The 26,536-nt window shown below is 46.3% G+C and overlaps 1 pseudogene; it reads right to left on the bottom strand.

Annotated features, from left to right (window-relative positions):
* Positions 1–19,629: 19,629 nt before the first annotated feature.
* On the bottom strand, positions 19,630–19,748 carry LOC136650329 (5S ribosomal RNA; annotated as a pseudogene).
* Between the last annotated feature and the right edge of the window lie 6,788 nt (positions 19,749–26,536).

Raw genomic sequence — 26,536 nt, 5'->3', positions numbered from 1 at the left:
CTTATTAATAATTGTTATGCATCATCAGGTGTCAGAATTGTGCTCAATACAAGCACAGGTAATAAGAACATACTTCTTTTTGAAGGCAACCGATCAATCTGTTGCCTTTTCATTTTTAGGCAGAAGGCAGCACTTCTATTACTGCTATTTGTTCATTTTATATGGTGGTATGTACGAGGTTTTGATGATCTCATTAGTTCATGCGCAGAACAGTTTTCAAAGGAAGGTAAGAAAGCAGATTTTTTTCTCCCAGGAGTCCAGATCTGGCTGGTATCTTTACCCATGAGTCCAGGATGAATATCAAACAATCAACAACAGAATCCTACACATATTTTCTCAGAAGTAAGTCTCCCTGAATTCCATGGGATTTACTCCCCAATTGCACGTATGTAACTCTATAGCCTGGTTCAGAGTCATGAAGATCAACTCCACAGGCTCTGTATAACTGTGGGTCCAATCCTAACTGGCTCTTGGGCTGGCACAAGTCACATGTGCCAGCCTGGAGGTGTCACAAAAGTGCCACTTTCACGCTGCTGGGAGAGTGTGCTGGCCTCTGGAGGCTAACCCAGGCCCACAGAGCTGGCGCAAAGGTCAGATCATACCAGCCAAGTCAGGCCGGTGGGGGAGCTTGGGGAGGTTGGGGGAGGGCAGAACGGAGGCCTTCTGGGGCAGGAGAGGGCAGGTGGGCCCATGGGCGGGCTGGGGCAGAGTGAGGGGTGCAGTCAGGATCCAGCACTTAGACCAAATCTTTACCCCATTCCTGGGTGACCCGGTGCAACTCAAGGCTGCTCAGATCTGTGCCACCTCAATGCATTCCCTTTGCTCCGGGCTGAACCGCAGGCAGCCCCGACCCTGCTCTGAATACAGGGCAGGCCAGTCGGCCTCCCCGTTCCCGCACAGGTTAGGACTGGGTCGTGAGTTTTCTTGTCCTGCTTTGCTCTCTGCAGTAAACCTGAACATTCCAGGGACGAGGAGAATTGTTGTGGCACCCTGGTTATGGCATGACCTCTCTGGGATGGCTTTCCTGGTACCAACCCCATTGTATGATCAGCAGCAGATGAAAATTATAATATTTCCCCAAGTCTTTTAAGTCAGAACTGTTATGGTTTTTAATCTCCTTGCTGCTTTCCCCCCTTATATATTCTGAATATATCTTTGATATACTGTCATCAGTCTTGAATTATATATAGCAGCTGCATGACCTAGAATGCCATCTGATGTCATCTCCGGTTGCCGTCTCTGCACAATATTAAAAAAAAAATGCATAAGCGTTTGCTTCAAGAAGCAGATGGATGGACGGGGTTCTTGTTGTTGGCCTACTTGCTTCCGTTGCCCCTTCTTCCCCTTTCGCCTCTCGGAATGGAAAAGGAAGAGGGAGACTGAGAAGGAGAGGAAGCGTGAGGGGAGCTGAGCTAGAACTTTGGCGAATGGGAGGGCAGAGGGTGGCCCAGGATCAGGTAAGAGGGGCACCATTTGGCATGCTGCCTTAGGTGTCAGGAGATCTTGGGCAGCCCTGACCACACTCCTAATGTGGCTTCTTCCATTGTAGAAGCGGAGGATTTCCACATTTTATTTATTGAAGGAAACTCACAAATTAAGGCGTTCCTTTGTTCACAGGGTCCATGTAAATCAAACCAAAAGACTGAGTGGGACAAACTGGATCATATAGACCAGGGGTGCCCAAACCCCGGCCCTGGGGCCACTTGCGGCCCTCGAGGCCTCTCAATGCGGCCCTCAGGGAGCCCCCAGTCTCCAATGAGCCTCTGACCCTCTGGAGATTTGTTGGAGCCCACACTGGCCTGACGCAACTGCTCTCAGCATGAGAGCAACTGTTTGACGTCTTGCATGAGCTGTAGGATGAGGGCTCCCTCCACTGCTTGCTGTTTTACATCTGTGATGCAGCAATGGCAGTGAAGGAAAGGCCAGCCTTGCTTTGTACAAGGCCTTTTATAGGCCTTGATCTACTGCAAGACCTTCATTCATTCATATAAGTTCATCTTTAATATATTCATTTATGTAAATTTATTCAAATTTTAAATGTAAATTAATTCTCCCCCCCCTGGCCCCCAACATAGTGTCAGAGAGAGGATGTGGCCCTCCTGCCAAAAACTTTGGACGCCCCTGATATAGACCAACTGAGGATAAGGCAACTTCATTATGTGTAGAGGCCATAATTCTGGATCAGAGCACATGTTTTCCTTGAGGAAATGTCATCACTTGCTGGCAGGGCATGCATTTTACACACAGAAGATTCAAAGGGCAATCCCTGGAGTCTTCAGGTAGGGCTGGAGAAAAAGTAAAAATAAAAGAAATAACCACAACCCTGGCTGCTGGTCACACCATATGTTTTCGGAGCTGCAAGATATACAAATGGGCTTCCAAATAATAACAGTAGCATACCGCGGCATCTCTCTCCTTAGCGTTGTAGGAAAGCTGTTTGCCCGAGTTGTACTAAAGAGGCTCCAGGTACTTGCAGAGAGCGTCTATCCAGAATCGCAGTGTGGATTCCGAGCCAACAGGTCCACCACTGATATGGTATTCTCCCTTAGACAACTGCAGGAGAAATGCAGGGAACAACGACAGCCACTCTTTATAGCCTTCATAGATCTCACAAAGGCTTTCGACCTGGTCAGCAGAGACGGCCTCTTCAAGATTCTCCCCAAGATTGGATGTCCACCCAGGCTCCTCAGCATCATCAGATCCTTCCACAAGGACATGAAGGGCACTGTTGTCTTTGATGGCTCCACATCAGACCCTTTTGACATCCGAAGCGGAGTGAAGCAGGGCTGTGTTCTTGCACCAACCTTGTTTGGGATTTTCTTCGCTGTCCTGCTGAAGCAGGCCTTTGGAACTGCAACAGAAGGCATCTATCTCCGGACCAGATCAGACGGAAAGCTCTTCAACCTCTCCAGACTGAGAGCAAAATCCAAAGTCCAGCTGAAATGTCTGCGTGACTTCCTCTTTGCCGACGATGCAGCTGTCACTACCCACTCTGCCAAAGATCTCCAGCAGCTCATGGATCGTTTTAGCAAGGCCTGCCAAGATTTTGGACTGACAATCAGCCTGAAGAAAACACAGGTCATGGTTCAGGATGTGGACTCACCTCCCTGCATTACAATCTCTGAGCATGAACTGGAGGTTGTCCATGACTTTGTGTACCTTGGCTCAACGATCTCCGACACTCATTCTCTCGATGCCGAGCTAAACAAGCGCATCGGTAAAGCAGCTACCACGTTTTCCAGACTCACAAAGAGAGTCTGGTCCAACAAGAAGCTGACGGAACATACCAAGATCCAGGTCTACAGAGCTTGCGTCCTGAGTACACTTCTGTACTGCAGCGAGTCATGGACTCTTCGCCCACAACAGGAGAGGAAACTGAGTGCTTTCCACATGCGCTGCCTCCGACGCATCCTCGGCATCACCTGGCAGGACAAAGTTCCAAACAACACAGTCCTGGAACGTGCTGGAATCCCTAGCATGTATTCACTGCTGAAACAGAGACGCCTGCGTTGGCTTGGTCATGTCGTGAGAATGGATGATGGCCGGATCCCAAAGGATCTCCTCTATGGAGAACTCGTGCAAGGAAAGCGCCCTACAGGTAGACCACAGCTGCGATACAAGGACATCTGCAAGAGGGATCTGAAGGCCTTAGGGATGGACCTCAACAAGTGGGAATCCCTGGCCTCTGAGCGGCCCGCTTGGAGGCAGGCTGTGCAGCATGGCCTTTCCCAGTTTGAAGAGACACTTTGCCAACAGTCTGAGGCTAAGAGGCAAAGAAGGAAGGCCCATAGCCAGGGAGACAGACCAGGGACAGACTGCACTTGCTCCCGGTGTGGAAGGGATTGTCACTCCCGGATTGGCCTTTTCAGCCACACTAGACGCTGTGCCAGAACCACCTTTCAGAGCGCGATACCATAGTCTTTCGAGACTGAAGGTTGCCAATACAATATAGCTAGAGGGGGTGCAAAGCACTAAGTTTTGCAGGGAGCCTCACCACGCTGTGCAAACGGTCCCTCCCCTTCCCTTCACAGCCATTCTGGGCAGTGGGTGCAAAACAGAAGTGTGTGCCTCCATTTTACTCCAGCAACCCAGAGTGTCCCTGAAGGGGAGGGGCCACTTGCATGCTACGGTGAGGCTCCCTGCAAAACCAAGTGCTTTGCACCCACCTCTAGCTACGCTACTGCACCAAATTTTCTCCAAAAACTGGCTATGGTGGGGGGACACCACTGTCCTCAAACGATTACTTTGGGAGCAATTGTCACTTAAGGGTGGGATTTTTGATGGGAAAATGGAACAAGGGGAAATGGTTGTATCCGCTAAAGCCTTCCTGCATGGGAGAACTGTGTGTATTCTATACCAAAGTTGTTAAAAAAATAAAAATGAGGCTTCTACCTGCATAATTGCAGTATAATCAGCACTGTGTCATCTTCGCAGACCTGATCTTAAAGCAGGGGTGCTCAATAGGTGGATCACGATCTACCGGTAGATCGCGAGGCAAAATGAGTAGATCGCGGAGTGCCGACCCCCCCCCCTTCAGGTGCCTCTGGGAGGAAACGCCGGGAGTAAGGCCCATTGTACTCAATGGGGCTTACTCCCAGGTAAGTGTGGCTAGGATTGCAGCCTCACAGCCTAATCCTAGGCATGTCTACTCAGGAGTAAGTCCTGTTATACTCAGTGGGGCTCAAGGTACACCAACATACATTGTACACATAAATGTTATATGTTATGATGGCGCGAACATTGTAAAACAAAACTCTGGTAGATCTCCGGGCCTTGCTGGGTTTCAAAGTAGCTCTCGAGCCAAAAAAGTGTGAGCACCCCTGTCTTAAAGCAATAACATCTTCATAGTTTGGGAGAAGTTTGGGAATTGGTGACATAGTCATTAAAAGTTGGTTTGGTGAGAGTAGGATGGGTTTTTCCCTCCTCCCCCGTCCACCTTCCAGCCTTGTGCCACATCCCCTTTTTGTTCTTTTTATTATTCATACGCTGTTATAAGAATCAGCCAAGTACACTTTGCATTCCTACGAACTCAGGCACCGATTAATGACCCAACACTGTGCTCCTAATGCATTCTTTCAAGTCAATTAGTTTCCATATTTATCGCAATTCCATATTCTAATGCGAGAAGTTGATTTTGTGGGAATGAGGAGGTCCAGAGGTTAAGTAAGTCAGCTGTAAAATATCTACTAGGGGTAAAGAGAAGCTCATTGCATTAGTAATTTTTTTTTTAAAATGAGGTCATAGAAATGAGGTTTTATGCCAACTTTGCTCAGCCTCAGAACCCACAAAGGCAGATTTTTTCAGTATCTGATTTCCTGACTACCAGCCACATGATAACATCCAACTGTTAAGCCAGCAATTATAACTTCTAAATTTTTCTTCTCATGGCACACAGACTCTATGGTCTTCTCTATGATCTTAGCCTCTTTTGAACATAAGAACATAAGAATAGCCCCACTGGATCAGGCCAAAGGCCCATCTTGTCCACTTTGATGTCACTTCCACTTCCAAGAGACTCTTCCAGGATCAGGCCACTGGATCAGGCCAAAGGCCCATCTAGTCCACTTTGATGTCACTTCCACTTCCAAGAGACTCTTCCAGGATCAGGCCACTGGATCAGGCCAAAGGCCCATCTTGTCCACTTTGGTGTCACTTCTGCTTCCAAGAGACTCTTCCAGGATCAGGCCACTGGATCAGGCCAAAGGTCCATCTAGTCTACTTTGGTGTCACTTCTGCTTCCAAGAGACTCTTCCAGGATCAGGCCACTGGATCAGGCCAAAGGCCCATCTAGTCCACTTTGATGTCACTTCTGCTTCCAAGAGACTCTTCCTGGTTCTGTAGCTCTGTTTCTAGGGCAATTGACTGTAGTAACACATTGTCTGGCCTTCTTCCCTAGAAACTACAAGTAGTTGCCCCAGAAACAGAGTCGCAGAATCTGGATTTTCAACTGCTGTTCTCCAAAGTCCTGCAGTGCACTTGCAGACCTGGTGGCACACCAGTGTACCACAGCACAGCGGTTGAACTGTGCTATGCATTTGGTGTGAGTATGGAAGGCATTCTGTGTGCAGCCAGTTACACGGGCCCAGTGCCCTTTCCTACTAATGCCAAGCACATGACTGCCGGGCAGCCTGGATAGCACATTTTCTGGGATCGGCTCCTGATAAACTACTGCCCATTTCCTCCCTGTTTTTGCCTCTTGCCAATGCTTTGTTACAATTTGCTCCTGTGACTTGCTAGAGTCAGGCTGCAATCCTAACCACACTTTCCTGAGAGTAAGTCCCATTGAACAAAATAGGACTTACTTCTGAGTAGACCCAGTTAGGCTCTTGCCCTCAGTGGCATAGCTAGAGGGGGTGCAAAGCACTAAGATCTGCAGGGAGCCTCAACATGGTGTTCAAGCAGCCCCTCCCCCAGCCCTTCAGAGCCATTCCAAGCGATGGGTGCAAAACGGAGGCGAACGCCTGGCTCAAAATGGGGGAGAGGCCACTTGCACGCCGTGGTGAGGCTGCCTGCTAAACTTAGCGCTTTGCACCCGTAGAGTTGTCATTTTTCAGGGCTCTGCTCTCTTTCTGGGACCTGCAGGGGCTGCATCATGCTCGGGCGCACAAATGCCTGTGCGTGAACTCCAAGAATTTTGCACAGCTTGCCGTTTCACGCATTGCAGCTGTCGAAGCATGTTTTGGACTGTTAACATCCTGTTAACAGGGAACAAATTATGTTTTCCTAGCCTGCATTTCACAACAAATCTGAGTTAGCTGCTATCCATCACCAATGCCAGGATGTGGGACCCTGGTGTGAAACTTTACACTGAAACTTACCCACCCCCATCATGACTTGAGCTCCAGTGCTCCCTTCGTCCTCCCATCCTTTCCGTAGATGGAAGAGAGAAAAATTCTGGCAGCAGCAAAAGGACAGAAAAGGAACCACTGGTGCATCCTGAAACATTCACCAATGGGGATGAAGATGAGGGGAGCAGGGGGAGAGGAGCTGGGACCACTGCTGCGTGCTTTGGGTTGATGGACTTTCAGCAGTTGGTTCAGCCAGGTTGGATAGGAGCTCTTAGCTGGTGCCTGACTTGGCCAAATCCTAACATCACACCTGCTTCCATCCCATTAATGTAGCTTAGTGCATTCCTTTACTTTCTCCCATGTAACTGAAGGACTGTTATTCATTCTCACTGCAAAAAAATGAAGCAAAATTTCATTGGGACAATGTAGCTAAGGGAGCGGCAGCTGCTGACCACCTCTTAAATGAGGTGGCTAAGCCTCTCCAGACAGATGCCCCATGGAAGGGCTTCAGCATATCTCTGTGTGCAGAGACCTGTTGCAGTAGATACCTGGGAACTCTGTTAGTATGTCCATGATGTTAGTATGTCCATGATGTCCATGAGTCGGTATGTCCATGATGATAATAGGGATTTCAAGGGCCACCAAGACAAAGTCAGAGGGGCAGAGCTAGCCTTACAAGCTGCAGGACCGAATGCAAATAATTTTTGAGGTGCTCCCACCCTCCACAGGGACCCCTCTACTTGCCATGAGAGGCAGCAGGGAGCCCAGGGGCAATGATGCCCTACACAAAGCATGGCACCTGGAAGGAGGTGACAGTGACATGATGATGTCGCTGCCAATTGACTCCAGGGGGATCAAATTTGTGCCAGTTGGACCCAGGGGCAGGCAAGAGGGCTCCACTTGCTACTCTCTCCTCGCGATGCCTCAGCATGGAAGTTTCTAAGCATGATGTCAGCTGCAGAGCGAGGTGTTGGCTGTGGCTGCTCTGCTTGCTGCCCCATCATAGGGCTCTCCCCCAGGCATAGGGCCCCATTGGGCCCAATCAGCCAAATCACCCTAAGGTCACCCCAACAGAGCGGGAAGTCCCAGCATAGAATCTCTCTGGGTTCAAAAATATTGGAAAAGAAAATGATGGGGATTCAGGTCATCAAACCTCCACTACTACGTGTCCTTAGGTACACTACTTAGGTGTACTTAGGTAGACTACTAGGTGTACTTTAGTGTAAAGTAGGAAGTGCTATGGAACTTTGGGAGAGTGGGGGTGTCCCATTGAATAAACAGCTGCACCTTCACACCCCTAATTCTACACATACATGCCTTTCACATGTGCTGGGGAATGCACAGGTGTTTGCCCCTGAGCACAAACAAATCAAGTGGAAATCTTTGAAATCAAATCATATATATATATATGATGTGAACTGGATGTGATGTGATGTGAACTGGAACGTATCCAGGGCACAAGAGCAAACATCTTTTCCTGATTATATATTTTGGCAATCAGTTACTTTAACAACCTGGCCTATTTGCATATCCCTTGAATGAGATCCTGTGCGGAAGAGAGATAGAGGTGATAGCTGTTTATTGCCAGCAGCCTGACAAACTAATACAATGCTTGCTCCTTGTCAAGCAACTGTGATTGCTACAAGGGCTTACAATAGAGTTTGGAAATTAATTTCTCCGGCGTAGGAACGGTGGTTGGTATTTATCAAGTTTAGATTTATATGTTCATGTCAAGCCAGCTGGAAAATTGGGTAAAAATCTAAGACTTCATTGAACAGCCAGATGCCTCAGCTCCTCCAAGTTGACATAGGCCAATAAATTACATATGCATACATACAAAACCTTTATTTTGTTAGTAAGAATCAGGTGTATAATCTTTAGCAAATCAGTGTGGGGGAGTGAAGACTCTTTAGGGGAGGTTGCATTCTCTTGCTCTTTCTTATATGAATAGAAATAGGTGTATGCTTTGATCTTTTAGCCTTGAAGGACAGACCCTTTTGGTGGCTGAGGTGGTAGGATTGGTGACCAAGATTATGATGGAGAGCGAACAATACAGGAGGTAAGTTTGTTCAGAAATGGGTGCTGGAATGAACTCTTTTGATGACAAATTTTATTCATACAGATGATTTGTAAAATTTTATTTGAGATTTGGTACCTTGACATACAAGATCATTAGGTCTGTATTTTGGACTCAACTGCAATCGACTGTATTCTGGAATTTGAACATAACAGAGTATGAACTGTGTGAAGTAGCTGCTTTTTTCCCTATTTTGATACTTTGGGTAAAATACATATTGCCAAATGTTTTTGTTCTTTTCCATGTTTCTTTAATTGGTAGTTTTGATCTTTAGCATTTATTCGCATCAATGTCTTTTTTTTCTGGTTGGTTGTCAACCTTCAGTCTCGAAAGACTATAGTATAAGCCTACAGCACCCGGTATTCCCAGGCAGTCTCCCATCCAAGTACTAACCAGGCCTGACCCTGCTTAGCTTCCGGGTTCAGACAAGATCAGGCATCTGCAGGAGAAAAAAAAATCCAAGGACTTTTTTTAGAAGAAGGGAGTAGAACAGGAGTCAAAGGAGGTATATTTGGAAAGATTCATCTATCCCCATGGAAGAGTAGCTTCTCACAGAGACAAGATGCTCAGGCTGAAGATCTAGGCCTGAGTCAATGAAATATAAGGCTAGCCACACCTGTTTGTTCCCTGGAGCTCCTGGCTTGGCAGGGTTTATGCGAAGGGTTTGTGCAGTCCTGGGTCCCGTTAGGGAGAAGGGCGGGATAAAAATAAAGTTTTATTATTATTTTATTATTTATTATTATGCAGTGACTTTTAAAGAGAACTTATATAAAATGTTTTATAGATGGTATTTAACACCAGAGAAGTTAGCAAAAATGTACTCTGGGTTATCAAATAAGTGTTGGAAATGTAATGAGCTAGAAGGAACTTTTTATCATATGTGGTGGACATGCGAAAAAGCAAAGAAATATTGGAAGATGATACATAAAGTGTTGCAAGAGATATTGTATTGTGTATTACCATTCAAACCAGAAATATTCCTCCTAAATGTGACATCAGAAATTAAAGACCAACCTAAGAAACACCTTATTGTAAATATTGTTACAGCGGCAAGAATATTGTTTGCGCAAAAATGGAAATCTATAGATGTACCAACTAAGGAAGATTTAATAGATAAAATCTATGAAGTAGCAGAAATGGAAGTTTTAACAGAAAGAATGAAAGAGAGAGATTTAGATAAGAGTAAGAAAATATTGGAAGTTTTTTTATGATTGGGTAAATAAATCTAGTTAGATAAAATTGAGTGTTTCGTAAAAATTAATTTTTCTATATTCATAAATATGCGAACCTTTGTACTGATGATTATTGTGTTTTTTTGAGTTAATTGAATGATGTATGTTGGAATCTGGGGCCAACCCTTATGTGTAATCTGTGTCGTACCCTACCCAAAGTTAAGCCTATTTCCTTTCCTGTATCTGTAATTAATGAATAAAATATATTGGGGGGGGGGGGAAGGAAGTAAATGCCTGAACCTGGCTGTCAAAGGGTCCCATTTGAGACACACAAACTCACTGCAGAGCCTTCCAAAAACAGAAGAGCAGCAACGCATATCAAAATCTGCAGGCTGAAACTGAACTAAAAATGGCTGAGCAAATAAAATCTTCATCTTCATCTTGCTCTGAGAAAACATCAGGCTTACTGCCAGGCAAACCTCCCTAGAGATGGCACTCCAGCATTGAGGCACCACAGCCAAAAAGGCTCATCCTAGATTACACACTTTCAGTTGCAAAGGTAGGAGGACCTAGCGAAGGGCTTCTGAGAAGATCTTAATATTTGGGCACAGGCTGCACTTTCACACCTGATGAAAAACCCCACCCTTTGCTTCATCCGGTTTCCAATCATGTCTGGAAATATGGGAATTATACATGAGTTAATGCACAATGTGAATGCACTGCACAGAGATCTGTGGAGAGACCAGATAAAAGCCAGGTGCAAGGGAGGGCACCAGGATGCAGGTCTCTTGCTGTCTTGTGTGCTCCCTGGGGCATTTGGTGGGCCACTGTGAGATACAGAAATCTGGACTAGATCCAGTGGGGCTCTTCTTATATTCTTATTTGCGCATTGTTGCAAGGATTTTCTCATTGTTGTGTTGGCTCGGTCATGTGAGAATGGATGATGGCCGGATCCCAAAGGATCTCCTCTATGGAGAACTCGTGCAAGGAAAGCGCCCTACAGGTAGACCACAGCTGCGATACAAGAACGTCTGCAAGAGGGATCTGAAGGCCTTAGGAGTGGACCTCAACAAGTGGGAAACCCTGACCTCTGAGCGGCCTGCTTGGAGGCAGGCTGTGCAGCATGGCCTTTCCCAGTTTGAAGAGACACTTGGCCAACAGACTGAGGCAAAGAGGCAAAGAAGGAAGGCCCATAGCCAGGGAGACAGACCAGGGACAGACTGCACTTGCTCCCAGTGTGGAAGGGATTGTCACTCCCAAATCGACCTTTTCAGCCACACTAGATGCTGTTCCAGAACCACCATTCAGAGCGCAATACCATAGTCTTTCGAGACTGAAGGTTGCCAACTGGTTGCAAGGATATCTGAGACCTACATGCAGGATATTGGAAATATTCATAGAAAGAAGCGGTAGGGTTTGTCATATTCCTAGTCTAATGTCTGATAGACTGATTAGAAGAAAATGCCTTATGGGATATCAGCAGAAGTGTAAATTAATGACAAAGGAAGCCAAATGATTATTTTAACTTGCAGAAGGGCAAATTAATGACAAAGGAAGCCAAAATATTTAATTTTTTCCCTACCAGTTTCAACCGTCTGATAATGGCAGATTAAAAAAAAAAAATAGAACTGTTTATTTTGATAAAACTAATTCAAACAGTACAAATTGATGTCGAAAATTGACTTTTGTCGGTAAAGTATAATTACATGACTGCAAATCCTCGATAATTATATAATGCAAGCCAGTTTGGCGCATCGGTTCCACAACAGGCAAAATACATGCACAATCAAAATTACATTTTTTCATCTGCTGCTCCAAACCAATTATAACTTTTTGGGGGCAGCTTTTAATAAACTCACAATGTGTTCGCGTACCTAGATGATAGTTTAGCTGCATAAGCCAAAGTCAAGGATGGAAAGATAGGAAGAATGAAGAAAACTGTTATGAGACTCAGGAACCCCATGAAAGGTGCTTGTTTCACTGCTGTTGGTAGATGCTCAGTTATATGGTGTCACAGGGGGTGACACAACATTTTTCTCATATTTCTTGTTTCAAGACAAATGGCATAGGCAGGCAATAGAGAAACAGTCAATCAAATGGCCAGGTAGAGATGGGTAGTTCCAGAACATCTGTGCGCTATCTGTGCCTGGAGGACAAGTTGCTCAGAATAATGTGCCAAACCTGAGTCACCAGCCTTATAGGGCCTGGTGGAACCCTTTTGGCCCTTCAAATCTTCTGATCCCTGCTGATTTAATGGGTGTCAACCTCTGGCCGTTGGTGCTGTAATGATGGTGTTGTAATGTAGCAGAGGACAGGTAGGAGGGATGAGATAGAGAAGCCCCCTCAAGATCCTGATGACGTTACTGGGAGCATGTGACGGTCCTGGAACTTGGAATAGAACAAGCATTAAGTACCCAGTCCTACCTAACTGGCAGGCCAGCACAGTGAGTGCCTGTGGCATAACTAGTGGGGGTGCAAAGCACTAAGTTTTAAAGGGAGCCTCACAATGGCTCCTCCCTTTTGGAGCCATTCCAGACTGTGAAAACAAAATGGAGGCAACAATGGAGGGAGGGCAGTGAGGTGGTAGAACAGACCCAGGGGTGGGCCTGAGAGCAGGGCGAGATCACTGGTGCTGGCTCACACCTCATCCTATCTCCCTTCTGGGCCTGATCCACTATTATGGATGTATGTGGACTTTCACCAGCTATATGGCTTGCACAGGTCCTAGTAAATCCATTATGCAGGATAGTGCTTTCCCCATAGCAAGATGGCAAGTGTTTCCTTACCCCAAGGAGACGGCCCATGTGCTACATTTCCCCATTTCCCCCAAATCCGGTGCTGGCCCCACTGCATTGGCGCAAGGGAATTCGTGCTTGGTTTGGGCTGCCCACTTGTAGCAGTGCAGAAGCACTGGGCTTTGAAATGCTTTCGCATATGTGGCAACAGCAGGCACATCTGCTTCTGCGCAGAGCAAACTCTGCTGGCCTTGGTCATAAGCTGACAGCATGAGCCCAGTGCTGTAAACAACTATGAGATAGGAAGCGCTCAGACTTTAGGAATGTGTTGCCAAGGTGTCGTTATCTGTAAACCTTAGTAACCTCTGTAGTAGGCAGAGGGGGAAGAGTGAATAAAAGTAAGAGGCAGGCTCAGTAAAAGCGACTTTTTGCTTCCCGCACTCCATCTTGAACCCTGTCTCCGTCTCCTGATTGCCTTTTTGACTCCTCACTGCTTCCGCTCCTTGCACTCCATCAAGCAACCCGGCCTAGAGTTTGCTTCCCATATCATTGCTACACCCACTAATTTGAACCTGATCTGAATCTAGCCCAGTGATTTTCAACCTTTTTCATTTGACAGCACACTGAAGAAATGCCATCAGTTTTTTAAGAACATAAGAGCCCTGCTGGATCAGACCAAAGCTTCCTGTATCTCACCAGATGCCTCAGGGGAGCGCACAAGACTAAAGAGAACTGCATCCTGTTATCACACCCTTGCATCTGGCATTTAGATACAGCCTACTTTCTCTCGCAAAGAAAGAAGGGTTCCACTAAATCCAGGAGAGTGCCCGCATGGCTAACCAGCCAAGTTAGAGAGGCTGTGAAGGGCAAGGAAGCTTCCTTCCGTAAATGGAAGTCTTGCCCTAATGAAGAGAATAAAAAGGAACATAAACTGTGGCAAAAGAAATGTAAGAAGATGATAGGGGAGGCCAAGCGAGACTATGAGGAACGCATGGCCAGCAACATTAAGGGGAATAATAAAAGCTTCTTCAAATATGTTAGAAGCAGGAAACCCGCCAGAGAAGCGGTTGGCCCTCTGGATGGTGAGGGAGGGAAAGGGGAGATAAAAGGAGACTTAGAGATGGCAGAGAAATTAAATGAGTTCTTTGCATCTGTCTTCACGGCAGAAGACCTCGGGCAGATACCGCTGCCCGAACGGCCCCTCCTAACCGAGGAGTTAAGTCAGATAGAGGTTAAAAGAGAAGATGTTTCAGACCTCATTGATAAATTAAAGATCAATAAGTCACCGGGCCCTGATGGCATACACCCAAGGGTTATTAAGGAATTGAAGAATGAAGTTGCAGATCTCTTGACTAAGGTATGCAACTTGTCCCTCAAAACAGCCACAGTACCAGAAGATTGGAGGATAGCAAATGTCACGCCTATTTTTAAAAAGGGAAAGAGGGGGGACCCGGGAAACTATAGGCCGGTCAGCCTAACATCCATACCGGGTAAGATGGTGGAATGCCTCATCAAAGATAGGATCTCAAAACACATAGACGAACAGGCCTTGCTGAGGGAGAGTCAGCATGGCTTCTGTAAGGGTAAGTCTTGCCTCACGAACCTTATAGAATTCTTTGAAAAGGTCAACAGGCATGTGGATGCGGGAGAACCCGTGGACATTATATATCTGGACTTTCAGAAGGCATTTGACACGGTCCCTCACCAAAGGCTACTGAAAAAACTCCACAGTCAGGGAATTAGAGGACAGGTCCTCTCGTGGATTGAGAACTGGTTGGAGGCCAGGAAGCAGAGAGTGAGTGTCAATGGGCAATTTTCACAATGGAGAGAGGTGAAAAGCGGTGTGCCCCAAGGATCTGTCCTGGGACCGGTGCTTTTCAACCTCTTCATAAATGACCTGGAGACAGGGTTGAGCAGTGAAGTGGCTAAGTTTGCAGACGACACCAAACTTTTCCGAGTGGTAAAGACCAGAAGTGATTGTGAGGAGCTCCAGAAGGATCTCTCCAGACTGGCAGAATGGGCAGCAAAATGGCAGATGCGCTTCAATGTCAGTAAGTGTAAAGTCATGCACATTGGGGCAAAAAATCAAAACTTTAGATATAGGCTGATGGGTTCTGAGCTGTCTGTGACAGATTAGGAGAGAGATCTTGGGGTGGTGGTGGACAGGTCGATGAAAGTGTCGACCCAATGTGCGGCGGCAGTGAAGAAGGCCAATTCTATGCTTGGGATCATTAGGAAGGGTATTGAGAACAAAACGGCTAATATTATAATGCCGTTGTACAAATCGATGGTAAGGCCACACCTGGAGTATTGTGTCCAGTTCTGGTCGCCGCATCTCAAAAAAGACATAGTGGAAATGGAAAAGGTGCAAAAGAGAGCGACTAAGCTGATTACGGGGCTGGGGCACCTTCCTTATGAGGAAAGGCTACGGCGTTTGGGCCTCTTCAGCCTAGAAAAGAGACGCTTGAGGGGGGACATGATTGAGACATACAAAATTATGCAGGGGATGGACAGAGTGGATAGGGAGATGCTCTTTACACTCTCACATAATACCAGAACCAGGGGACATCCACTAAAATTGAGTGTTGGGCGGGTTAGGACAGACAAAAGAAAATATTTCTTTACTCAGCGCGTGGTCAGTCTGTGGAACTCCTTGCCACAGGATGTGGTGATGGCGTCTAGCCTAGACGCCTTTAAAAGGGGATTGGACGAGTTTCTGGAGGAAAAATCCATTATGGGGTACAAGCCATGATGTGTATGCGCAACCTCCTGATTTTAGGAATGGGTTAAGTCAGAATGCCAGATGTAGGGGAGAGCACCAGGACGAGGTCTCTTGTTATCTGGTGTGCTCCCTGGGGCATTTGGTGGGCCGCTGTGAGATACAGGAAGCTGGACTAGATGGGCCTATGGCCTGATCCAGTGGGGCTGTTCTTATGTTCTTATGTTCTTATGTTCATGGCTTTTGACAATTGACAAGGTGCACCAAATTACTGATGAGGGGATCACATTCCCCAATGGTTGTTCTTATGTCCTAATCAATGACCTTTCCCCAAACTCCAGTGGCACACCCACAGACTATTCACGGCTCACCAATATGCCCCAGCCCAGTGATTGAAAACAGCTGATCTAGCCAATTAAGAAACCTCATTCCATTTCAAGACAGGAACCTTGTCCATCACTAGAATAGCATTTATGCAATGTACTGGAATGCTAAGGCATTTTGATTTTATTCATCTTATTGAGACAGTTTTGGTACTTGAAATTTCTACAGATACTGAGTAGGAGTCTTCAGACTCAGTTCCGACTTTGCTTTAGGCAGAACTTGATGACAAGTCTTGCCGAAAACACCAATCACGACTCCCTATTTTTTACTGCATGAAATTCATGCTTTGGAGCGCTCCATGCCAGGTTTTGCTTCTTGAATCTATGCAGTCCCTCATTTTAGGTGACCCTGGAATGAACCACGGTAGCAACAGATAAGTCCATGGATGGAGCTAAGACCATTCCTTTTACGATGTTTGCACATCTAATCACCCCATGCTGCATTATCCCCTGAACCTATTAAAATCAACAATTCAATTAAGAGGCTATTGCTTAATCAGGGCCTGTTTACAAGATCACTTATCCAATGACAACCACCATTAATGGGTTCCAGTCTTTGATATATGATAAAGGGGTCAGTCAGGGGCTGAAGCAAATTGAATCCAAAGGAAAGACCCACTGGATAATTTCTCTTTGCCTGCATACATTCTGCACATTAGTGACTGACTACTATCTAATGCACACTTACCTGGGAGTAGACCCCATTCAGCATAGTGGTGCTTACATCCAAGAAGACATATATAGGATTGTTCTGTTAGTCAACACTTGGGGGCTACCCCCCTTACTACTGCTTCATCCCCTGCACGTTTCTGTTCTGTGTAGATTTTGAATATTCCTCCTTTCTTCCAGAAGCTCAGAGTTCCCAGGTAGTCTCATATTATGGCACCACTGAGATCCCAGTATTGCTTAGTTTTAATAAAGTTGTGGCATCTTGTGTCCTCAGGCCTCATCCTTGGTATCAACAGAAGTATCAACAGAAGCCCAGTTCACACATAAGACTGAACGCAAATGTTGATCTCTGTGCGCACACAGGTATTCACATTAAATACACTTACATTAAATATATGTTACGTTAAATATACTTTCAGTAATATCTGCGATATACACTCAATGTTCAGGGGGACCAGTCTCTTTGTCACCTTTGAATGTGTGTACACTCATTCACACCAAAATGTGTACAGGCTGTTGTAAGCACATCCAACACAGCATACAAATGGCTGTAAATTATGTTAAGGGCACAATCCTACCCTCTTCTCCCTCCCCTCCAAAAGGCACATGCTGCATCTAGTGGGGGGGGGGGGAACAACAACCCAAGGGTAATTAGGAGGGAAATATAAAACATTTTCTTCTGGGGTCACTTATGAGTCTTCTCGGACACCTGTTGGCAACCTTCAGTCTCGAAAGACTCTGGTATCGCGCTCTGAAAGGTGGTTCTGGCACAGCGTCTAGTGTGGCTGAAAAGGCCAATCCGGGAGTGACAATCCCTTCCACACCGGGAGCAAGTGCAGTCTGTCCCTGGTCTGTCTCCCTGGCTATGGGCCTTCCTTCTTTGCCTCTTAGCCTCAGACTGTTGGCAAAGTGTCTCTTCAAACTGGGAAAGACCATGCTGCACAACCTGCCTCCAAGCGGGCCGCTCAGAGGCCAGGGTTTCCCACTTGTTGAGGTCCATCCCTAAGGCCTTCAGATCCCTCTTGCAGATGTCCTTGTATCACAGCTGTGGTCTACCTGTAGGGCGCTTTCCTTGCACGAGTTCTCCATAGAGGAGATCCTTTGGGATCCGGCCATCATCCATTCTCAAGACATGACTGAGCCAACGCAGGTGTCTGTTTCAGCAATGCATACATGCTAGGGATTCCAGCACGTTCCAGGACTGTGTTGTTTGGAACTTTGTGTCGTATGTCCGAGGACAGAAAAAGGGTAGGGAGTTTCATAATGGAGACGACAGGATCCAGTGTGAGCCACTGCCACAAGACCTACCCCTCCCACCACCTGTGCATTCCCTTTTCCACCTCCCTGCCCAATTATGCTCTTAGTCCTCCCTCTCTCCACCCACTCTCTGCCCTTACCATTGACTTACCAACTCCAGCAGGCACGGCAGAGTCTGTCGGCGGAGTTACAGCTCTGTGGCCTCTTGTAACAGTGCATGCAAAATACATGCCGATGGTGTCTTGCACCTACTATCAGCAGCCATTTTTTGAAAGAGGTGGTAGCTTCTGCTGTCATAAAAATGTTATTATTATTATTATAATCTGCCCTCCCTGGCAGCCCAATTCTGCAAAGACTAGGCCGTCTGGATACTCTCCTCTCCTGATACTCCGTGGACAGTTTTAAATTTAAAGATAATTCCACGCTCTATCCTATTTTCCCCTCTCATTGCTGATCCCAGCAAGGACTGAGCAAGATGTCCATGTCGTTTTAAGCTGGATCTGTCATGCAAATTGTAGTAGCAGTGTCTCCAGTCATTACACAGAGTAGGCCCTCCCCCAAAAAACCAACAGCGCTGCATGGCTGCAGTCCAGCTAGGAGCCCAGCAGTGACCTCTCATACCCCAGAGGTGCTCACATGGGATAAGGGGCGAACACAGTCTGCAAGCTTGGCCATCTTCAGCAGTAGTGCAGCTAGAGGGGGTGCAAAGCACCAAGTTTTTCAGGAAGCGTGGCATGCAAGCAACCCCTCCACAAGCAACCCCTCCAAAGCAGAGGGGTCGCTTGCACACCACGGTGAGGCTCCCTGCAAAACCTGATGCTTTGCACCCCCTCTTGCTACACCACTGTTCTTCCGAAGTTTTAGTGATGAATCAGGCTCTTATTCTTGCTTTGTTTGAGCTCCTTTTGCCTCATAGAAATTCACAGGCAAATGCATTCTGAGCCAAACACGTGTCTCTTGACCTTCTCCTCGCAGTGGGTTCGCCTCAGCTGAGAGCAATTTCTATTTGGAAACACAATCATTTTTAAAATTAAGCCAAAACTCTACAGGAAGAAGACAAAACAAAACCAAACAAAAAATCTCAAAGGGGGATAATAGGGCAACATGAGGTTTTTAATTAAGCTTTGTTTCACCTTGGGATGTGGAAAATGTCTGTTTGTGCTAGCGGCGGGAACAATTAGTGGCGGCATACAGTCCCATTGGCTTTGAACGACTCTCAAAATGGGACCGCCCCACTCAGCGCAATGCTGAATGTCACGAGAAACACGGCTGCCATTCAGTCTTGGCTTGGCTGATGGTGCTGTGAGCAATTGGTAGCCTTGCTTCTGCCACCTTTTCACGGACCTCGACAGCGCCATTGCAACAGCCAGGTTTCTACAACCGCTGGGGAACAGCACTGATTGCAGCTTTGAAAGGGCACAGGCAGCCCAATCCCGAGCTGCCTGGCGTGCAATGCTGCAGGGGTGCCAAAAATGACTGCCGCTGCATCCAGTACGTTCCAGGCAGCTGCCGCCACCTCTTTGGTTCCAGGCAGCCGCCACCAAATGCCAGCACTTCTGTCCCCAAGTAAAGTGAGTAGCCCTGCAACGGGGCTACTCAATTCGGTGATGACCTGAGTTGGTTGGCAACCTTTTGTCTCGAAAGACTATGGTATAAGCCTACAGCACCCGGTATTCCCAGGCGGTCTCCCATCCAACTACTAACCAGGCCTGACCCTGCTTAGCTTCTGAGATCATGGTATAAGCCTACAACCCCCGGTATTCCCAGGCGGTCTCCCATCCAAGTACTAACCAGGCCCGACCCTGCTTAGCTTCCGAGATCATGGTATAAGCCTACAGCACCCGGTATTCCCAGGCGGTCTCCCATCCAAGTACTAACCAGACCTGACCCTGCTTAGCTTCCAAGATCAGGCGAGATCAGGCATGTGCAGGGTAACAGAGTCATTGTAGAATTTAGAGCCTTTGTGTCAGGTGGACGGCCTGACACAGAGGCTCAGGATCCAGTGAAGTGTTGCTCCCACCTCCCTCCCGCCCCGCTCCATCCCCCAGAATGCCTCCTCCCCGCCCTCTTCCTGCCCTCCCTCCACCTCCCCCTGCCCTGGAACGCCTCCTCCCTCCCCATGCCCCCATGTACCTCTCCATCAGCGGTCCACGCAACCACTGAGTGGCAGAGCTCCGGAGCTCCGCTTGCACTAGGTCCCGCAAACGTGCCTTAAGGCATAAGTGTGACAGTGCGTACCAGCAGTGAGCCGGCGCCCACTGGTTAGGATTGGGTCCTTAGACATTCAGATCACAATCCAAACCTGCCCAAGTACAGCCAGGGTGCAGTAGCCTGTGATGTAGCCTACCCTGGTTAGGAGCAGGCTGGAGGTCCCCTTGGAGTTAGTGGATATTTTTCCCCTAACCCCATGTAACATCCCAGCATGGCTTGTGCAGTTACTCAGATCTGTGCCAGCTATTTAGCTGGCCCAAATCCGAGCAGTCCATATAGGGCTCCAAGACCTGGGAGTGGGGGTTAGGACATGGCATGCTGCCACTGATCTCATCCCCTCTCTGGCCCGATCCTCTCCCTTCCACCCTCTCCCTGCCAGCTGCAAACCTCTGCAGCCCTGCACTCGCCCCCCCCCCCACAGGCAGAAATTTGCCCCCCCACCTCACCAGAGGCTCACGGAGCCTCACATGACCTCCTCCCATGCCGGGAAAACTTCTGTGAGGTTCCCCGGCGCGATAAACTATGCTTCCGGCATACCGGAAGCACAGTTTCCACCCCCTGTCGGGAGCCTCCGAGAGGCTTCTGTGGGGTCCCAGTGTCAGTGCCTGGGGCGTTTGCCCCATCCCAGTCTATGGCAAGCATGCAACTGCTCCCTGCCTAGAAACAGCCGCTCCCTACCCATGGAACACCCTTCCGCCACCCTCTCCTATCCCCTGCACCTCCCAGTACAAACCTTCCTGTTTTAGCCAGTGCAGCTGTGGGATCCATCACTTCCAGGCTGGCACAAATCCTTGGGCAGGCAGTGTTAGCTCTCTGCAGAAACATGTCTTATGGCAAGTTTTCAACATTCAAGAGCTGGCGCAGGGGAACTCTGCCAGCTCAAGTCAGTGTTAGGATTGGGCTGCCTGAGTTCTTCCTACCAAATTAGTCTGCTCGTTCGCACAAATCCTTCTGGTTGTTGCTGAGTAAATATCTGTGGCTTAGCAGAGTTTCAGCCCAATCTTCATCACATGGATGGTCCTATCAAGAATGCGTTTGGTTTTGGGGGGCAGTGTTTTACCAATGAGCATGCCTACATGAGGGATGTAATAGAGGGGAAGATTGAAACCAATTACCTGATGGGTCAGTCTTTTAGCAGAGGGTGTGCTGCACATCTATAGCCACTAGAGACAATGAGGTCTCTAGGGCAGTGATTTTCAACCTTTTTCATCTCATGGCACACTGGCAAGGCACTAAAATTGTCAAGGCACACCACCAGGTTTTTGACAATTGACACCATGCTGGCAGTGCAGGCTCACATCTCCCATTGGCCCTATTAATAAATAATAATAATAACAACAATAATAATAATAACAACAGGTATTTATATACCGCCTTTCTTGGTCTTTATTCAAGACTTTATTCAAGGCGGTTTACATAGGCAGGCTTATCTAAATCCCTTATTAAATAGGGATTTTTACAATTGAAAGAAGGTTCTTTCTTTCAAGAACCACTACATTCAGGTGTTTCATTCCGATCTGGCTTCACATTCTGGCCTCCATCCTCCCACGCTCAGAGCAGATGGAATAGCTCGGCTTCAGCTTGTCAGCTGCTCCAAGGTCGCACGGTGCCAGTGGCCTCGAACTGGCGACCTTGTGGATGTTATCTTCAGGCAGACGGAGGCTCTACCCTCTAGACCAGACCTCCCCCCAAATTCCTGTGGCACACCTGTGGACCACTCGTGGCACAGTGGTTGAAAATGGCTGCTCTAGGGATATAAGAAGCACCTGATGCAGGAAGGTTTCTGGACTGTAGTGAGAGTGGAGGGGTGGGAGAGGAGATGAGACTTGCTGGCTAAATGGACTTACTTTCTGGCTAACTGACCTGTTAGCTCATGAACTGACTCAGGGCTCTGCTTATTGGGCTGACTCTCAGGCTAAATGACTTACTCACGGACTGACCCACGACACTGCAAATGAACCAATGGACTGGTGTATAACTTACTGGACTTTTGGATGGATTGACTGGCTCACTGACTAATCAAACAGCCTGCTGAGTGGTGGAGAGCCGAGTTGCTGTTGTGCCTGGAAGGACTGCTGCTTGGCGCGCTGGGAGGAGAGACCGTTCCCACTTACAGGCAAGCCACCTACTGGTCTCCTTCCTGCTGGTGCTGGGGCGCAAGTAGTCTTTGCAGTCTGCTAAACCTAGCTTTGGCTCAGCTGGGGGAACTAATTAGTTTAAAGTGAGCATAAGATCTTTAGGCAAAGCTCAGAACAAGGAATTTGGCAGAACAGGAACAAGACCTGTAATTGGGATCAGCAAAATCCAGAGAGAAATTCAGAGGAGGAGCCTTGCTGGCTGCATCTCTGATGGTTTCAACCTTAAGTCAAAGTTCTTTGCTCTTGCCAGAGGCATAACTAGGGCAGAGCTGGAGGGGCACCTGTCCTGGGCACTATTCCAAGAGGCAGCGGCTATGAGCCTATGGCCTGATCCACTGGGGCTGTTCTTATGTTCTTGTTAGTGCTGTGCTATTACCTAAATTTGCCTATATATTTGCCTAAATTTGCCAGTAGGCTACTGTGGGCATTTGATTGTCCCCTTTTTGACCCATTCTGCACCATGCTCCACATTCACCACTCTTCCTTTTCACAATCCAAAAAGGGGAGTAGGGGGAATTTTGCACTAGCTTTCATTTTAATTTTTTTTCAGGGCCATATTGGTGCCTATAGATATGAATAAATACACTCAGTCTTGGCAGACTAAAGTGGTGCATATTGAATGAGACTCTTGATATCGAAATGTTGAAGAGGTGTGTATCATTTTCCCCAGGGACATCAAATGAGATTCCATCCACAAAGCACTTTTCTATTTTATTTTATTTTATTTTTCTGGCTACAGTATCTGAGTTCTCAGCTGAAAGGGTTAGAAGTCGTTTCATGCCAGGACAAAGAAGACCCAAAAAAGGACAGATATGAATGAACGCATCAGATATAAATGTCAGAGGTCTGAATTGGTCACAGGTCTGAATTGAACCCTCTGAATTACCTCCACTAATCCCTGATCATGCACTGGGCACTGTCAGTGGTAATGAGAGTTCAGGGAACACCCCACTCAAGTGGGCCCTCTGATAGGCTTGTACTCTCATTTTGCTTTCCTCAAGTTTTCTTACTCTTCTCTAAATCAGGAACTTTAGGTAGACTTACAGCCCAATCCTATCCACACTTTCCTGGGAGTTAGCCCCGTTGACACTAATGGGGCTTACTTCTGAGTAGACATGCCTAGGATTGGGCTGTTAGGCAGTGATATTCCCTGGGTTTATTGACTGGGGAGTGACACACATTGAACCCACACCAACTAGGTCAGCTACATCAAAGTGTCTTTCATAACACTGGAAGTGAGGAAGAGGTCAGTCATTAGAGTAAATAAAGTCCTCATTGATTTTAATTGAGTCCTACTGATTTATACCAAGGCTAATTATTTTGAATTGACTTCTATTGATTTGTGTCTAATTAGATTCAAGTAAAAGCTCAGTGATTTGCATTGAACAGATTAAATTGAGCTGGCTAATTGCACTGAACAGAAATTCTCCAACATGAGTACTATTCAGTGAGTCAGTATTCAGTGAACAAAAACAAAAAATGCATACATTCAGGACAGAGAGAGAGAGAGAGAGAGAGAGAGAGAGAGAGAGAGAGAGAGAGAGAGAGACTCTACTCTTGTAATAGTATTGCTATGTATTGAAAAAGTACTTAATCTCGGAAAAAAATGATGATTAAAAAACATGTTTAAACAAGGAGAGCTGGTTATATTTTATGATGGTTGAAGAGGTGGAACACAGATAAATTTTACTTCAGAAGAGGAGAGTATTCAAAAGGAAGCTGAAAGGGAAGGTCATGGGGGTTCTGTCTCTCAAGAGCTCATGAAGGTTATTTAAAACCACAAATACAGAGCTCAAGGAGAACGTACACCACTCAGTAGGAAAGGTCCAGGAAGAGGCTAGCGTGACTCATAAGTGAAGCGAAGGAAGCTATAAAAGGGAAGTCTGCTCTCAAAAACCAGACAGAAAGAAATCAAGAATAAGACTGCTAGTGATATAATGTTCCTATACAAATTGATGCTGTGTCCACATTTGGAAGACATCTGGTCATCACACCTCAAGATGGATAATGTAGATCTGGCAAAGGTGCATAAAGAGACAACATTATGAGTACAGTTTGTTTCCAGTAAGTAAAATAGGATTATAGGCAGGCAGGTCAATCCTAACATGCCCTGGAGCAGGCGGGCCTGCACTGCATCCAGAGCAGGGATGTGGCTCGTTGCAGCACAACTTGGAGTAAGGGGAATTCATTCCCCTTACTCTGTGTTGCAAGGCAGCTGTCCCTATGGGGCTACTTAGACCTGCACCACCTGCTTGTGTGCTTTCCAGAGACAGGGGTACGTCGCTGTGGGAAGTGGAATTCTGGACTAGAAGGGTCTTTGCCCTGATTCAGAAGGGCTTTTCTTATGTTTTTTTTATAGAAGTTGCATGTATATCATTTTGAATGACCTTGCTTTGGTATACAAATGTATATTAAACTCTTCTTTCATGATATGTGACAAGGAAAATCAATGAGTTGCTTGAGTGTAGACAGCTAAGGATGAATCGGTATCAATCCAATCAGACTGTAGTGTTGATTGATCAACCCAAACCACTAATGCACTGGAAGAATGTGAATGGTGGAACATCTGAAGCTCCCTTATGCACTTGCAGGGGAACACTGGTGGGAGAGAAGTGTGCTTCTCGGTTTCCCAAGGGCAGCTGGTAGGCCACAGTGAGGATAATTCTCTAGAACAGCAGTTCTCAAACTGTGGGTCCAGAACCCACCAGTGGGCTGTGACCTTATTTTGGTTGAGCCACAAAACTGACAGGGCAGATTAGGCTATGTGCCTCAAGGACTAAACACCCTGCAACTTGGGGTGGGGCATGGCTTGTCTTTTATAAATCAGGTATTTATAAATCACACACCTTGGCATTTAAAAATCAGTTAGCAGCCTCTAGGGCCTCTAAAAATTTTGAGAATCACTGCTCTAGAAAGCTTCTCATCAACTTTTTTTTTTTTTTTGCAAAGACAGGGAGCAGGCATGAATTAAATCAATCTCTTTTCCCGGCTCAAGAATTCAGTGGTCTGTCGTCACAAACATTTATTTAAAGTGCTACACTCTCCGATCCCTGGCTTTTTAATTGAGTACTCAAAACACCAGATATTGTTTAAAAAAAAAAAAAAAGGTATCCATTGAGAACTTGACAAAATACTCCCTAGACAAAATACTTCAGTCTCCCTTGCAACAACGATCTAGGGGTTGTTTATTTCCATAATTCATTCTGATGGCAGGAAAGCAAGATGGGAATAAGATACTTGTATTGTGAAGTTTCTTACACAGATTATACACCAAGCTTCATGCATGCTAGTGAAGATTCCTCTGTCATTTTTCAAAAGGAGTTTCCTTGTTTACAAATATTAAGGGAACAAGCTGCAATCCTATAAAGACTTACCTGGAAATTCATACACTGAATTCAATGGGACTTACTTTTGAGCAGACATAGGCTTGCACTGCAAAAGTGATTCTATTCATGTGTACACAAAGGTAAGTCTCTTTATGTTGAGTGGGCTTATACTCAGGTACATTTGTTTATCATTTCCACAAGCACACGAGATCTCATTTCTGAAATCAAGCAACCTCTTCTCCACTATAATTTCTTTATTTCATGGTCAATTTTTGTCTGTGATCATAAAACAGTGTTTATTCTTTGTTGTCGGTTTTCTGATGCTCTCCCTCCCACCCTTGAATTGTCCTGTAGCTTGTTTAAATACCTCTGATTTGCTCAGCTTCAAAGAAATTTATCTCCAAATGTTTATCTGTACATGTGGTCACTTGAAGGCAAACATTTAGAAATGCAAATCTAAAGTCATCTTCCTTGGTGCTTGTTACTTTTCTATAGAGACTTTTCATATCCAATTTTCTAGAGGGCTGATTCTATGTGATGAATCAGGACAGTGGCAAGCACCCAACTGCACATGTTAATTGCTGCTCTGCTTTTAAATACAAAGCCTGACTTGTCCCAACTCAGCTAGAAATGCATGAACACTCCCTGACTTGGCCCAAAAAGGGATTCACTCTTGTTAAAATTCATTCCCATACATCTAATGGCAAGGATGGTAAAATAAAATAAAATAAAAAACTGCTCTCCCACCACAAGAAATTACACAAATTGAATTTTGCTGAAATTCCTTTTTATTGTCAAGGGTGAACTCCCTTTACTTGCTTCAGAATCAGCATAGCATCCACAAGCTCCTTCAATAAACATTTTGGGGGAAAAAGAGAACATCTGTTTTCCAGAGTTCTTTCCTGGTTTGTAATGTCAGTACATGTATACTAAAGGTGTGCATGCCTTCTTGTATTACCCCTGCAAATTGCAACTCCAGTGCCATGGGAACCCAAAACCATTTGAAAATTGAAATTCAGATGTCTCTTATCCCAAAACAAATACCTGCAAAGATACAATGG

The sequence above is a fragment of the Tiliqua scincoides genome, chromosome 4, assembly GCF_035046505.1.
Source record: "Tiliqua scincoides isolate rTilSci1 chromosome 4, rTilSci1.hap2, whole genome shotgun sequence".
Taxonomy (NCBI): domain Eukaryota; kingdom Metazoa; phylum Chordata; class Lepidosauria; order Squamata; family Scincidae; genus Tiliqua; species Tiliqua scincoides.
This window is presented reverse-complemented; position numbering and strand designations above follow the sequence as displayed.